The following is a 13,927-nucleotide window of genomic DNA, read 5'->3' on the forward strand; positions in this document are numbered from 1 at the left end:
TTAATTTAAACTGATTTTAGTTAAATGGAACAAGGCCCTACTAGAAATAAAGTTTACAGAGATTAAAAAAAAAAACTTGACTAGCTTAATGTCACTGAAAAATAGAAACAGAATGGATCCACAATGCCCACAGGCGATTTCATATGGTGAAGAGAAACAAAAGCAAAACTAAGAAGTCCATGGACAAAGTGAACCTGCTGTCATGAATATAGAGGGAAGGGTAGCCACTGCCTTACCTGTAAGGGGTTAAATAGTTCAAATAGCCTAGTTGGCACCTGACCAGAAGGACCAATGAGGAAAGAAGATACTTGCAAATCTGGGGGGAAAGGATTTGTTTGTTGTTCTCTTTTGTTGTTCCCTCTCCAGACGGAGGGAGAAGCCAAGCAGGTACAACATCTCCTGAAAATATACCTGGAATAACCCATCTAAAACCACAGAAATTGTAAGTAGGGCAAGGAAATGCATTAGGTTATCTTTTGTTTTCGCTTGTGAATTTCCTATGCTACAGAGGTAGTTTTATTCCTGTTTTTGTAACTGTGAAGCTGAGCCCAGAGGGGTGTGTTTTAAATCTTTTTATTACCCTGTAAAGTACCTTCCCTCCTGATTTTGCAGGTGTGATTCTTTTATTTTTTTTCTTTATAATTAAAGTTCTCCTTTTAAGAACCTGATTGTTTTCAGTGTCCTGAAGGGTCTGGTCTATGCTCACATTGGTAAGGCAATTGGTCAGTATATTATTCTCAAGTCTCCCCAGGAAAGGGGGTGAAGAGGCTTGGAGGGTTAGGGATTGCAAGTGACCCTTCCCTGATTTTTTGTGTAAATCACTTGGCAATACCATCCAAGGACGAGGAAAGGAATTTTTGCCTTGGGGAAGTTTTTACCTAAGCTGGTAAAATATAAGCTTAGCGGGTCTTTCATGCGGGTCCCCACATCTGTACCCCAGAGTTCAGAGTCGGGGGTGGGTGGGGGAACCCTGACACCTCTGTTGATTACATTTGACCTTATAAGCTCTGCTGGGAAACACAAGCACATTAGAACACAAACCTACTTGGGAATAAGTAGGAGTGCTGAGCAAAGTTCACAATAAAACTGATGCCCTGATGTAGAGAATATGAATGTATACATGAATGAATGAATGAATACATCTTGATCTATCAAGTCCCATTATAAAACCAGTGGGAATGGAGGGCCTGATCTTGAAGTGCGGAGCACCCTCAATTTCTGTTGACCTTCATAGCAGTTGAAAGTGCTTGGCACCTTCTAGGTTCAGAACTTAAAGGAGTATTTTAAGCAATTTAGATGAAAGTCCTTTTACCTCATAGTTCAAGGAAGATGCTGACCATCAATTTAACATTCACATTCACCATCAACTTGATATTCAGGCATTACAAGGTATCTTCTCCACACAGTAAAACAAATTTTGACAGTGCACTGAAGTGTACCGTTAAGAGATAATTACTCTTCTCCAATATGAGATAAATGGCTCCATATTACCAATAATTAAGAAAAGGAATTCATTTCAGGGAATGTTTATTTCATGCACCACATGTGAGTTCATAATTTTCCAGTGTAATAGGACCTTTCCAGGATCTAAACTGCATTAGAAAGCAATTAATTCTGTTTGTAAAGTATTACAAGCTAATTTCTGTGGAATGTGTTGGAACTCTTAAAACAAGGATGACACTTTTGGATCACAGATCATAGTGCTCCTTTTCTCTCTGCTTCTCTTAGTCATCTAATCTCAGTTCCAATTGAAGCCAATGAAAATTTTGCCTGTGTAAGGAGTGTGGGATTATTCTCTAAGAATACATCTACATTTCAAGATGGAGGTGTAATTTCCAGCTCAGGGAGATGTACACTAGCTGCAGCCAAGCTAGTGTGCTAAAATACAAGTGTGGCCATGGCTAGCCATCTGAGTAAGTAGCTAGGATCCTGGGTGGGATTGTACTTGGAATGGCTAGCCGCCCCACCACTTCTACTGCCACAACCATGCTTCTATTTTTAGTACTGAATCATTGCAACTCTATGGGGCTGGTTCTCCATTGCCCTGAATCTTGCATAAGCCTATTCTCCTGTGTAAAGTGAGCACAAAGTGGCTGCAAAATACTATCTAATTTGAGTGGCAGCATTTTACACTCATTTTGCCCAGGTATAACTGACTACACAAGGCATGGGGCAATAGAGACTCGGGTTAGAAGTCCTAGATTTATATATATGTAGAAGGACTTACCATAATAAGTGCTTTCTTTGGTTGATTTTTAATTATTCAAGAGTGCAAGATATTAAAATAAAAATACTAAGTTGAAAGGAGTATAGCTTTCAGGGTCTAATAGAAATGTTGTCTAGTGGTGAGAACATGTGCCTGGGAGACTGGACTCCAGCCCTCTATTCCTGGCTCTGCAGCTGACTCCTTATGTGTCAATAGGAAAGTTACCCCATGCCTCAGTTTACCCATCTTGAAAATGGTTATAAAAGTTCTTCTTGGTGAACTTACAGGTGTATCAAGGTGTAGTGGGGCGGCTGCCCCACTCCCTGAAAGTATGGGCTGCGGCAGGCCAGTGGGCCTGCGCAGACAGGGAGCCAATGGGAGAGCCAATGGGAGAAGGGCTTAGTGGGAGCCACTCAGGGCCCAGATTGGAGGCAGCCACTCAGGGCCCAGATTGGAGGCAGCCACTCAGGGCCCAGATTGGAGGCAGCCACTCAGGGCCAGGCTCAGCCCTATAAGAAGACTGCTCAGGACAGGAGCAGGCAGTCTGTCCTAGGCCTTCGAGAGGGGAAGGTCTATTCCCAAGCTGGGAGACTAGCACCTGGGACAGCAGAGTGCTGGGCAGGCCCGGGGGAGCACAAGGTAACTCCAGCCCGGTGTCTGACAGGCTGCAGGCCCTGAGGGGAAGGGCCTAGCCGGTGCGAGGGGCCAGAGTAGTGGGTGGGTCTGGGTCCCCCCCTTGCAGTTCGCCCAGCCATCGGCCATAGGGAGCGGCCATCGTAGACCCGCCAGATCCCTGACAAGAAGGGATTAGACGCAGAGGGCATGGTTGGACAAGGTGGCTGGAATGTAGGACTGCTGATCACCCAATCCCCGGAAGGGGGTGTGGATGGACTGTTGGGCACTGCCGGAGGGCAGTGGTCTGAAGAGGACGCCGCGAGTTGGTGAGCGATGTGGGCTCAGAAGCCAACCGAGGGCAAGACAACGGGCGGGATACCACCGAGAGGGGACGCTCCACTGGACTGAGCTAATTCCCGGAGTAACCAGTAGGAGGCGCCGCGGTGGTGAGTCCCAACCCTGTTACACAAGGCTTAATAAATAATAGTTTGTTAAGCACTTTGAGATCCTCAGGTGAAAAGTATGACATAAATGAAGAAAACTAAAACCATTGTGAAATATAAGATTTGACAGTCACTCTCTATAAATCATGCCCAATTCCTTTAGTTTACTCTTTGTATAATCGTAATGCCTAGAAGCCTCTGTCACAGGCATCTGTGTACCTGTTGTATGTGGAGACCCATTATGCTGCATACAGTATAAATACACAGTCAGAGAATTCTTGCTCTAAAAAGTTTACACTTTGTATTTCTCTCTGATATCATGAACAAACTTAGAGTATTGTCTTCAAATGAGTTTCCAATCTGGATTTTATTGTATTTATTTAAGGGGAAAATAATACTGGGGCAACATTTCAGTAAACTTGCATCCAGTGACAACTGAGCAGTACCAATGTTTTCATATGGCACTTTCCTTTTTGTTACAGGAATGTGGCATATTCAACAAAGCTGCTCCAGAGACATCTTTTCAAGCTAGTGAAGCTTCTGCATACCAGGGAAAATTTGCTCATATGGACAGCAGGTGGCTTCTCTATCGCAGCCCTCTGAGGGGTTCCTGCTAGGATTCCATAGAAGCTCTGGAATTCTCTAGGAGATTCTTCAGGTAGCAGCTCTGTCAGTGGACTATCGAGGTACTCTAGCTACTTCCACCCCTTTCCAGCAACGGCTGCTGTGGTACCCTTAAAGTCTCCCTCCCACAACTGAGCCACCATAACCCAAGCCTCAGTAGTTCTACCATTAAGGACCTCAACCAGGATTTATGGCTTGTAGATCCACGGTGAATACAGCTCTGAGGCTACAATTTCTTCTTTTGTCAGTTTATTTGATGAAAAGAAATAAAGCTGTCCTTTGAGGCTTTGTGTTCTTGTTTATCCACAAGAAGACAAATACCTGGAAGGAGAACGTCACTGTGGGATAAGACAACTTAAAATAGCTTTGTGCATCTGATCCTACAGTTCTTACTATACAGAACGTCCACTGACTTGATGGGAGTGTTCTCTAAGTATGGACTGTAAAATCAGGTCTAATAACATCTCAAAATACCCTATCTACTCCATGCACATACTCTTATTAACAAAAATGCTATGGTAACTTAGGCACTACCAGAATATAAATAATAAAAATAGGCTACAGTAACAGCTCAAACTCAAATACTTTACTTGACTTGGGACTATATCTATCTATCTAGAAACTAAGTGTCCCAGTAACTATTGTCTTTTTGGGTTTTTTACAAATTTGAAGAAGCTGTTGCCTTTGGAGGGGAGGAAGAGGATGGCTGCTGAAAATTGGATACTGTTGATAAAGCATGGAGAAGTTCTCTTCCAGAAAAAAGCAATAACCTACATTTAATGGTAAGAAATCACCAGCAAATTCCATTACGTTCATGGGCTTGACATGTGGCGCTTATTAAATGTAGGAACAAAGCCACTTTATACATCATAATGTTCACATTACAAATTCACTGCTCATAATGGTGGTGCAAGTGTATGTGCAATTTTTCTGAACTTATGAAATATATTTCTGACACATCAAGTATTGATGTATGCATGTGTGATATTGTCCCAGTGCAGTAAGGGAGACTTAACTGATGTCTGCAAGATTTGATTTATTACAAGTAAATATGATTGCTTCCATAATCTGATTTTATTATGTTTGGGGCTCTCACAGGTAAACTTTTAGTAGAAGGAAGAAGGCCAATTTTATTAAACCAGCCTATTTCTGCAAACCAGATAGTTTCTTGACAAAAAGAAAAGGGGTTGGGGGGAGGGGGGGGGAAAGAGGCTGATGCAGAAATAAATTTGATCACTGGTATATATTTCTATAGTTCCAAATTTTATTTCTTTTCACTAATTTTCTTAAGTATCTAGCTGATAATCTCTCTTGTTCTTTATGGGTTTGCTAGGAGAGGACAAAGTTTTAGGGAACCAATTTTTCCACCTCATTGCATCCATGCAGTACCCAGGCAAATCTTTTTGAGTTGCATTGTTACCTGCATATTTTTCTCCAGCCCCTGTGGGATCTTGACCACTAACTGCACTACTATGGGATCCCAGCACATTTGAGCTGGAGGCTCTGTGTGGGAGGTGCTGTTGCACTGACCTTCTATTTGGCAAATTTTCCTCCTCTCTTGTAATCCCATACATTAGTTTGGAGCGGGCAAGTAAAAAAAAATAATGGTGGTGGCACTCTGGTGGGATGAATGACTATTTTCTTTGAGTGATTGCACATGTCCATTGTGAATTAGGTGTGTGTGTGCCCCCAGCACAGCTGTCGGAGATTTTTCCCCTAGTGGTATCCGCAGGCTCAGTGCCGGCGCCCCCCTGGTGTCACGCTCTCCTAGTGCTGGTATAAGGGGCTTCTGCCGAACCCGCACTCCTCAGTTCCTTCTTACCGCCGTGCGGCTATTGGAACTTCCCCCCTTTGCCTTGAGCAAAGTGCATTTAGTGGTTTCCACTGTTCCTTCATTGTAAATAGTTTCATAGGGTAGTAGTTCTAGTAGTTTAATTAGTTATAGGTTAGGACTGTGACTCCTCTCCATACTCGGAGAGGTGGTCTGTCCCTTCCGCGGTACCGGGGCATGCCTCAGGCGCCGGGATTTAAACAGTGCTCTTCGTGCGGCAAGCCTATGCCTACTAGTGACCCTCATTTGAATTGTCTCAAGGGAGAGGGTCATAGAAAAGAGCTCTGCAGCATCTGCCAGGAATTTAAGCCCCGTATTCAGAAGGACAGAGCAGCAAGGCTGAAAGTCCTACTTATGGAGGTGGCGCTGAGACTTGCCTCGGAGCCGAGATTGGGCTCGGCCCCAAGTATTTCGGCGTCACTGCAAAGTGTACCGCCAGCGGCTAGGGGCTCTCCTCACTGGTCCTCCTCACCAGTGCCAAAAAAGAAGCACCGGGGCCACCAGGAGAAGACTTGCTCACCACCACCGAAGGCAGACAAGCGAGCATAGCAGGATAGAGCAAGACTCATGCAGGGCCACTCTCCCTCCCCTGCACCGCAACAGCTGGCAGACACACCAGTGCCGGTACCACAGACCCCAGTAGTGCTTGACCAACCGACGGGTTGGCACCGGGCAGACCAGTTTGCGTTGCCTTCAATCCCAAAAGCCTACACCGCTGCTGAGGAGCTAATGACTCTGTTGGTGCCAAGTCCGGCCGTGACACAGGATGCAGAACCAGCGGCGCCCCCCCCCCCGCTTCATTGCCTCACCAGAAATGTCTCCATAGCGCCGATCGGCCCCACCATGGTCGCCTCAGTCCTCCTCCTCCTCAGCATCATCATCTTCGTCAAGTTCGGACTTGGGATCCGATTATTTGAGATGTCGACACCCAAGGGAAGCGCCATGCCAGTCCCCCAGGCAATGCTGCCATTGGGAGTGCCGGGATCAGGAATGACCCGAGGGGCCTGGCCTATGGACTTGCGGGGTCCAGCTCTCCAGCAATGGCCTTTTTGGAACCCATGGGGGCTTCCCCCAGGCCAAGGGACTGGCTCACACTGCTCCTACTCAGTGCGCTCGGAGACCATAGCGGCACCAGGGGGCACATACAGATACCCCAAAGCCAATCCCCAGTACCAGGACGGGTGCCGAAGCAAATCTCAGCACTGTTGCCAGCACCGAAGCAGGGACACTCCCTGGTACCAAGACCGGTACCGGAATCAATACCGGTTCCCAAGTCTGTCGACCTAGGGAAGAGGCAGCAGGGGATGCTATGGCAGAGCACGCCTCTTCCTCATCTCAAGAGGATAAGCTCATGCTCAAAGGGTCTTCCCCACTGCAGGAAGACTTAAGAGCCCACCAAAACTTGTTAGAGAGTGGTCTCTAATCTTGGACTGCAGGTGGAGGTCATCAGAGAACCTTCAGACGGGTTCCTGGACATTCTGCAAGACACCACCTGGACAGGACAATCACTGTGCCCGCTCACATACTTGGTTCCCTATCGTGGTCGTTGGATCGCTGAGTAGTCTGCGAAGGGATTCCCTTCACAAAGCCTCAGCCATCAGTATTCCTAGTCTCCAATACCTCAGATCTGGGCTGGGGAACCCACCAAGGGTTGCTCAAGGTCAGGGATCTAAGGGCTCAGGGCAGTCCATCTGGTGTGCCAGGCATTCTTACCCCACATCACGAACAGAACAGTCTTGATCCTCATGGACAATTCATCAACCATATATTACATCAACAGGCAAGGAGCGGCTTGCTCTTCTCCCCTGTATCACGAAGCAGTCCATCTATGGAAGTTCTGCATTATTCACTCAATCGAGATCGAGGCTTTTTACCTGCCAGGGGTGTAGAACCAGCTTGTGGACAAGCTCAGCAGATCTTCTTCAATGCATCATGAGTGGAGTCTGCGCCCAGATATCACAATGAGCATCTTCCTCTGGTGAGGCTTTCCCCACATAGACCTGTTCACTACACAGTCCAACAGGAAGTGCCATCAGTTCTGCTCCCTGATGGGTCACAGCCCAGGCTCCATGACCAATGCTTTCCTACTCAAGTGGTCTATGCCTTTCCCTCCATTCTGTTAATCCACAAATTGGTGACAAAAATCAAACACGATCGGGCTCGGGTTATCCTAACAGCTCCAGCATGGCCCAGGCAACACTGGCACACCACCCTTGTTCGTCTCTCCCTTTTGGCTCCGACCAAGCTTCTTCTGTGCCCGGACCTGATCTCACACGACCACAGTCGGCTGCTGCACCCGATCCTCAGCACCCTGCATTTAATGGCCTGGAATGTGCGTGGCTGAACCCTGATGAGCAGGCTTGTTCAGAGCAGGTCTGTAGGATTCTCTTGCACAGCAGAAAGCCCTCCACAAGGTTGGCATACTGTACAAAGTGGAAGCGATTCTCTCTCTCTCTTGTCTGCAGCTAAGAGAGTTATGCCCATGCAAGCTGCAATCCATCTTATTTTGGACTACCTCTTGTCATTAAAGGAGCAAGGCCTACCCCTTGCCTCACTGATGGTCCACCTGGCAGCCATTTCAGCATTCCACCCAAAGAGTGACAATGTCGTTTTTTTCTCATGAGATGGTAATTTGCTTCCTCAGATAAGAGAGCCTCCCCCTCCGTGGGACCTGAATCTGGTCCTCTCAAAGTTGACGGGACCACCCTTTGAACGGCTGGCAACGTGCTCTCTGCTTCACCTTTCATGTAAGATGGCCTTCCTGGTGGTGATTACTTCAGCAAGGAGGCTGAAGATTTGGAGATTCGAGCCCTCACAGCAGAGCCACCATAAACCATTTTCTTTTAAAGATAAGGTAGAGCTGTGGCCACACCTGAAATTCCTCCCAAAAGTTGTGTCCCAATTCCACTACAACCAGCCTATCTTTCTACTGGTTTTCTACCCTAAGCCTCAGGCGAATAGGGAAGAGCAATGACTGCACTCCCTGGACGTTAGACGTGCTCTGGCATTTTATATCGAAAGAACCAAACTGTTTTGCAGGTCACCCCAGCTCTTTGTGGCTATGGCTGACAGAATGAAAGGGCTTCTGGTCTCATCCCAGGTGATCTCATCTCGTATCACATCCTGTATACGAACATGCTACGACCTCACAGGCGCTCCCCCTCCATTGAACTTAACGGCCCACTCCATGAGGTCCCAAGCCTCTTCAGCAGCCTTCTTAGCACACGTGTCCAGGATTGGAACCTGCAGAGCGGTGACATGGTCCTCGGTGCATACCTTTACAACACACTATGCCATCATGCAGCAGGTGAGAGACGATGCCCTCTTTGGACAAGTGGTCCTACAGTTAGCTTGTATTTAATCTCTGAGCCCACCTCCAGATCTACTGCTCACTAGTCACCTAAATCAGAATGGACATGTGCAATCATTCAAAGAAGAAAAAACGGTTATTTACCTTTCATAACTGTTGTTCTTCGAGATGTGTTGCACATGTCTATTCCAAGACCCGCCCGCTGGCCCCTCTCTCGGAGAGGTCAGTAAGAAGAAACTGAGGAGCACGGGCTTGGCGGGAGCCCTTTATACTGGCACTAGAAGCACGCAACACCAAGGGGTGCTGGCGCCGAGCCTACGGATACCACTAGGGGGAAAATCTCTGACAGCTGTGCTCAGGGTGCTCACACACCTAAATCAGAATGGACATGTGCAACACATCTCGAAGAACAACAGTTACGAAAGGTAGGTAACCGTTTTCCCCCCTAGACTGACTTCTTGAGTCAAGAAAGTCAAAAAGAAGAAGCCACCATTAGGGCTAAATCCTGTCATGTATTGTTCTGGTGCACAAAGTAGTAAACAGGGTGAAAATAGCCTCTTTCCTCTGTGTGCAAGCGTGAAAGAAGGATTCATCCCTATTGCCCAGCAGTTTTCTGGGAACCACACACATCTGCTGCAGGGGGTCATGTAACCCTGAGCAAGTCTCTTTTACAACGATGTAAATACAGAGTAGTTTCAATGAAGTCAGTACAGTTAAGGGAATTGCACCGTGTGAGGGGGAATCAAAATCTGTTCTCAGTTGATCTGCACAAAGAGGGGCCTGTTCAGCCCCTCAACCAGCTAGAAATACACAGCTAATGCAAGCAGGCAACAATTAAAGGAGCAAGTTACTTCATGTCACGTGTTGTGCGGGTCACTGTGAAATGGCCTGTGCTGGCAGGATCTTTCATATCTTGGTTGCTTGGCTTGTTTCCCACTATCATCTCACCATACTACTGATTGGTTCTAGGGCTGGATTTACTCTTTGGTGTCTCTAATATAATACCTTAAGTTGGAAAAAATCCTTTATAAGATACAGCAGAAGAATTGAATCTCAGAAAGCCATTTTTCCCCATTGATCTGTATATGTTTTAAAATGTAATAAAGTAAATTCTTACACTGTAAGAATTATAGTGTGGCTTCTCAGAACTGAACTGGTGTTTCTGTCCCACCTGATTTCCTATCACCATGCTCCTTTACAAATGTAAAACTGATCTGAAAGCTTGGTCCTCCAACAGAAAATCTACTTAGTCAAACTAATCACACTTTCTGGCATTTTTGAAATGGTTACTAGCTCAAAAGGAAAATTAAGCACTATGTCTAATCTGAGAAAATCACTCTGGGTTGTCACAACAGAGGCAGGTAGGTATTGTAGACACTTAGAAAGGAGTAGGGAATTTCTGCATAGTAGTACAATTGTGATGAGTATGGGAGTCAAATTAAAAAGAAAACCACAAACAATGACTTGAAAAATCATTTTCGCAGTGAGTGGTGCAGCATAATTTATTTTAAATATCCCTTTCTGCAAGCTGTTTGCCTGATTCAAATGTATGCTTTGCAGATCATTTTTGCCAACTGTCTGTTACTGTATTGTCCTAATTACCTTGTCATACCAACATATATATGACTGTAGTTAACTCACCTAGGGTACAGCTTAATTACTGTTACTCCCTGTTAGCATCCCACATGTGGAAAAAATACTTTCCATTAGTAAAGGGAAGTAACCAAACATACAACAAGAACCATCAGAAAGAGAGAGAGAGACTTTATTGCTGAATTTAGGGATAAAGATCCAATTCTGATCTCATTTAAACTGATTTTACATGTTGCCTTTACTGGAGTGAGACCAGAATTGAGTCTGAGGAATGGACGGATTACAAAAACACCGACTTATAAATCTCAGAAACCAAAATTCCATCATATCCACAGGACAGATGAATTCATTCTAGGTGGTTCTCAGAAAAGGGCTAGGAAAAACACCACATTATTAATGTGTGTGTATGTGTGTTTACTGCATGAAATACAGATTTAGACCTGGCCAGTGGGAAATAAAAAATAGCAATACATCTTTTTATTTCTTCAATGATATTAATTTTTTCAGCGAGGTATAACAAAAAATTTAGTTACTCTGCAGACATACCCCTCTGGTATGGTAGAACTATAATAGGTGGTGGTGGGCAGTATAATGGATTTTTATTTTCATCCAGTAGGGATGACTGTACACAATCCATTAGTGGCCTAGCTTTGCTCTGCCACTTGTGAGTTATGCAGTCATTCCTAACTCATGAAAATAAAGTATGCTATCCTTTCCACCATCACAAAGCCTATATTTATGAACTCGCACAGTGCAGAATATATTAATGCATATAGTATTAGCTTACATATGCACAGATACATGCAAGTTCTACTGCACATCCACTGATATATCTTAAAGCATGTATAAGAACACACAGATATTGAGGTAAAAAGGGTTACTGAATTGTGAACAAAAAAAGTAATTTTAATTGGAGACATGCCAAAAGATGTGTTTTTTATTACAGACTTAGCCAGCAGGTATTTGCCAATGTGTGTTCTAATCAGAAGAAATTAAAAATTATGAATGTTGCATAATGTAAATGACGCACAGAGTCATAATAATGAATAAATTTATCATTGGTTCTATCATTTCATGATGCAATCTCTGACAAATTCAGAAGGCAAAAATACACTGGCAATGCAAGCATCGTTTGTTTGCAATTTTTTAAAATAAATCTTGACAAACATTTGCAAAAATGCAATAAACTTCCCCTTTTGTAATTGCTTGTGAATTAATACACCATGCGACAGGAAGTTTTCTAATTCCAAACATAATTTTTTAAAACAAAAATACAATTATTCCATACTAGTCTGGCACCTTTCACATGCACTAAATTCATCTTAAAGAGAGAAGTTCTTGGAATTGCCCATGATGTCTTCCCTAAAGAGATTAAATGTATGTCTACACTGCAATTAAAAACCTGAATCTAGCCCATGCCAACTAGGGTTGCCAACCCTCCAGGCTTGGCCTGGAGTCTCCTGGAATCAGCATCCATCTCTTGGTGACTATTGAAAGCAATCAAGGAGATTTTTAATAGGATATTTTAATAAAATGACATTATGTAATGTTGGGGGAAAAAATCTCTCGGAATAGCTTCAGTTAGAGTTGGCAACCCTAATGCCAGCTGACTCAGGTTCACAGGGCTCGGGCTAAAGGGGCTATTTAATTGTGGTGTAGACACTGAAATGAGAGCATCTGTATCCTCCTTGCCCTGGCCCTGTCCCCCAAAATTCTCCCTCCCCTCTTCCCATGCACCTTAACTCTGCCTCAGCCCAGCAACTGCAACAATACAGCCTCCATTCAGCAACAGGTCGAAGACATTTCTCTCTTCAGGACCAACGGGAAGTCAAAATTGGGGCTTTCTTCAGCCTGTTTTAAAAAATGGCAAATAAAGGATGGCTTGCTTCAACTGAGGGGGAAAATACTTCTTAACTTGCAAGGTCTCTTGTAAACAGTACAGTCAGACAAACATTTCCCATTCCTCCTTGCTGCCTGGGTCTCTGATCAAGGGAAGTGGAAGGTGGGAATAGGTGAAGAGGAAGACAAACAGAGTCTGGTTTCTCTTGATATCCATGCTCCTAGTGAACCTCTAGTTAATTCCTTCCCTGTCTTCTTTAGTTTGGAGTATGATCACCATATCAGAAGCTCTTTATGTCATTTACCTTTTATTCCCACATTAGCCCTCTAAGAAACCCAAAGGCACTTCTATTCAGAAAGGCTGACAACACTTGTTTGGAGTTTTGTGGATTAAGCCATTTTGGAGCTGATAAGCTAGAAAAAGTTATTGACATTTTGAAAAAAGTCCTAAGAATGAAATTTCTTAAACAGCATAACTTTTACAAATATTTTTTCTGATTTCCCCTCCCTCCCCAGCAAAAAACTTCCCAGATAAAAACTCTGCCATGAGATGAGATGGGGCATGTCAGCTTCATAGTGGAGCTAAGACAACTTATATCAGCTAAGAATATACCCCTATATAGTCTATGTAAATAGAACATATAGAAAACCTTAAAGATACAGATGGAGCTGTAGTTACAGCTGCCTTATAAAAAGCAACATCATGGATGATCTTTGTGACTTTGCAGGCAAGATCTGCAGACCTTTAGGTACCTTCAGCAGCAATCCAGCAAAAACTGTGCACAACTTTGCAGAATCCCACAAATTGCCCTATGAAATGAGACCTACATCCAGATCCTTAGCTGGTATGAATTGTCATAACTCCATAGCCTTCAACTAAGCTATCACAATTTCCGCAAGTTGAGGATCTGGCCCCTATCACTTTCAAGCTGATTTTATGAGAGGCTCCAGAGATAAAGTGTAGAAGGTCCTTCCCACTAACCTGCTATGATTGTTTCGACTTTGTACCTTTCTCTCTCACGCATGTACATACACTTCTTTCTAAAAGGACCCTGCAAGAAACCTTCCTTCTTACATTGACTTCTTGTTTGAAACACAGTTGAAAAGAGAGAGTCACACTTAGCCATTTCTCTAGATAATTTCTGTGCACCCTCTTGAATCACAAGGTACAATAAACTTCAGAACTGAACGGAGAACCCAATGTTGTGATTTGTGAAGCTGGTGGGATGGCTCATAAGGTATTTGTAAAGCGTGTGTGTCTGAAATGCAATCAGCTGTAGGATAATATTATGTTACTGGCATGTTATATTTAACAATTTTTCTCTAATTTATCTAGATTCTTCCTTTAAAACAGCGGTCTAATCTATATGCCCCTGAATGACACTTAGGGCTTGTCTACACTTACCGGGGGATTGTCACGTGGCGATCGATGCATTGCTGGTCGATTTAGCGGGTCTAATGAAGAC

The sequence above is a fragment of the Emys orbicularis genome, chromosome 6 (genome assembly GCF_028017835.1).
Source record: "Emys orbicularis isolate rEmyOrb1 chromosome 6, rEmyOrb1.hap1, whole genome shotgun sequence".
NCBI classification, from domain to species: Eukaryota; Metazoa; Chordata; order Testudines; family Emydidae; genus Emys; species Emys orbicularis.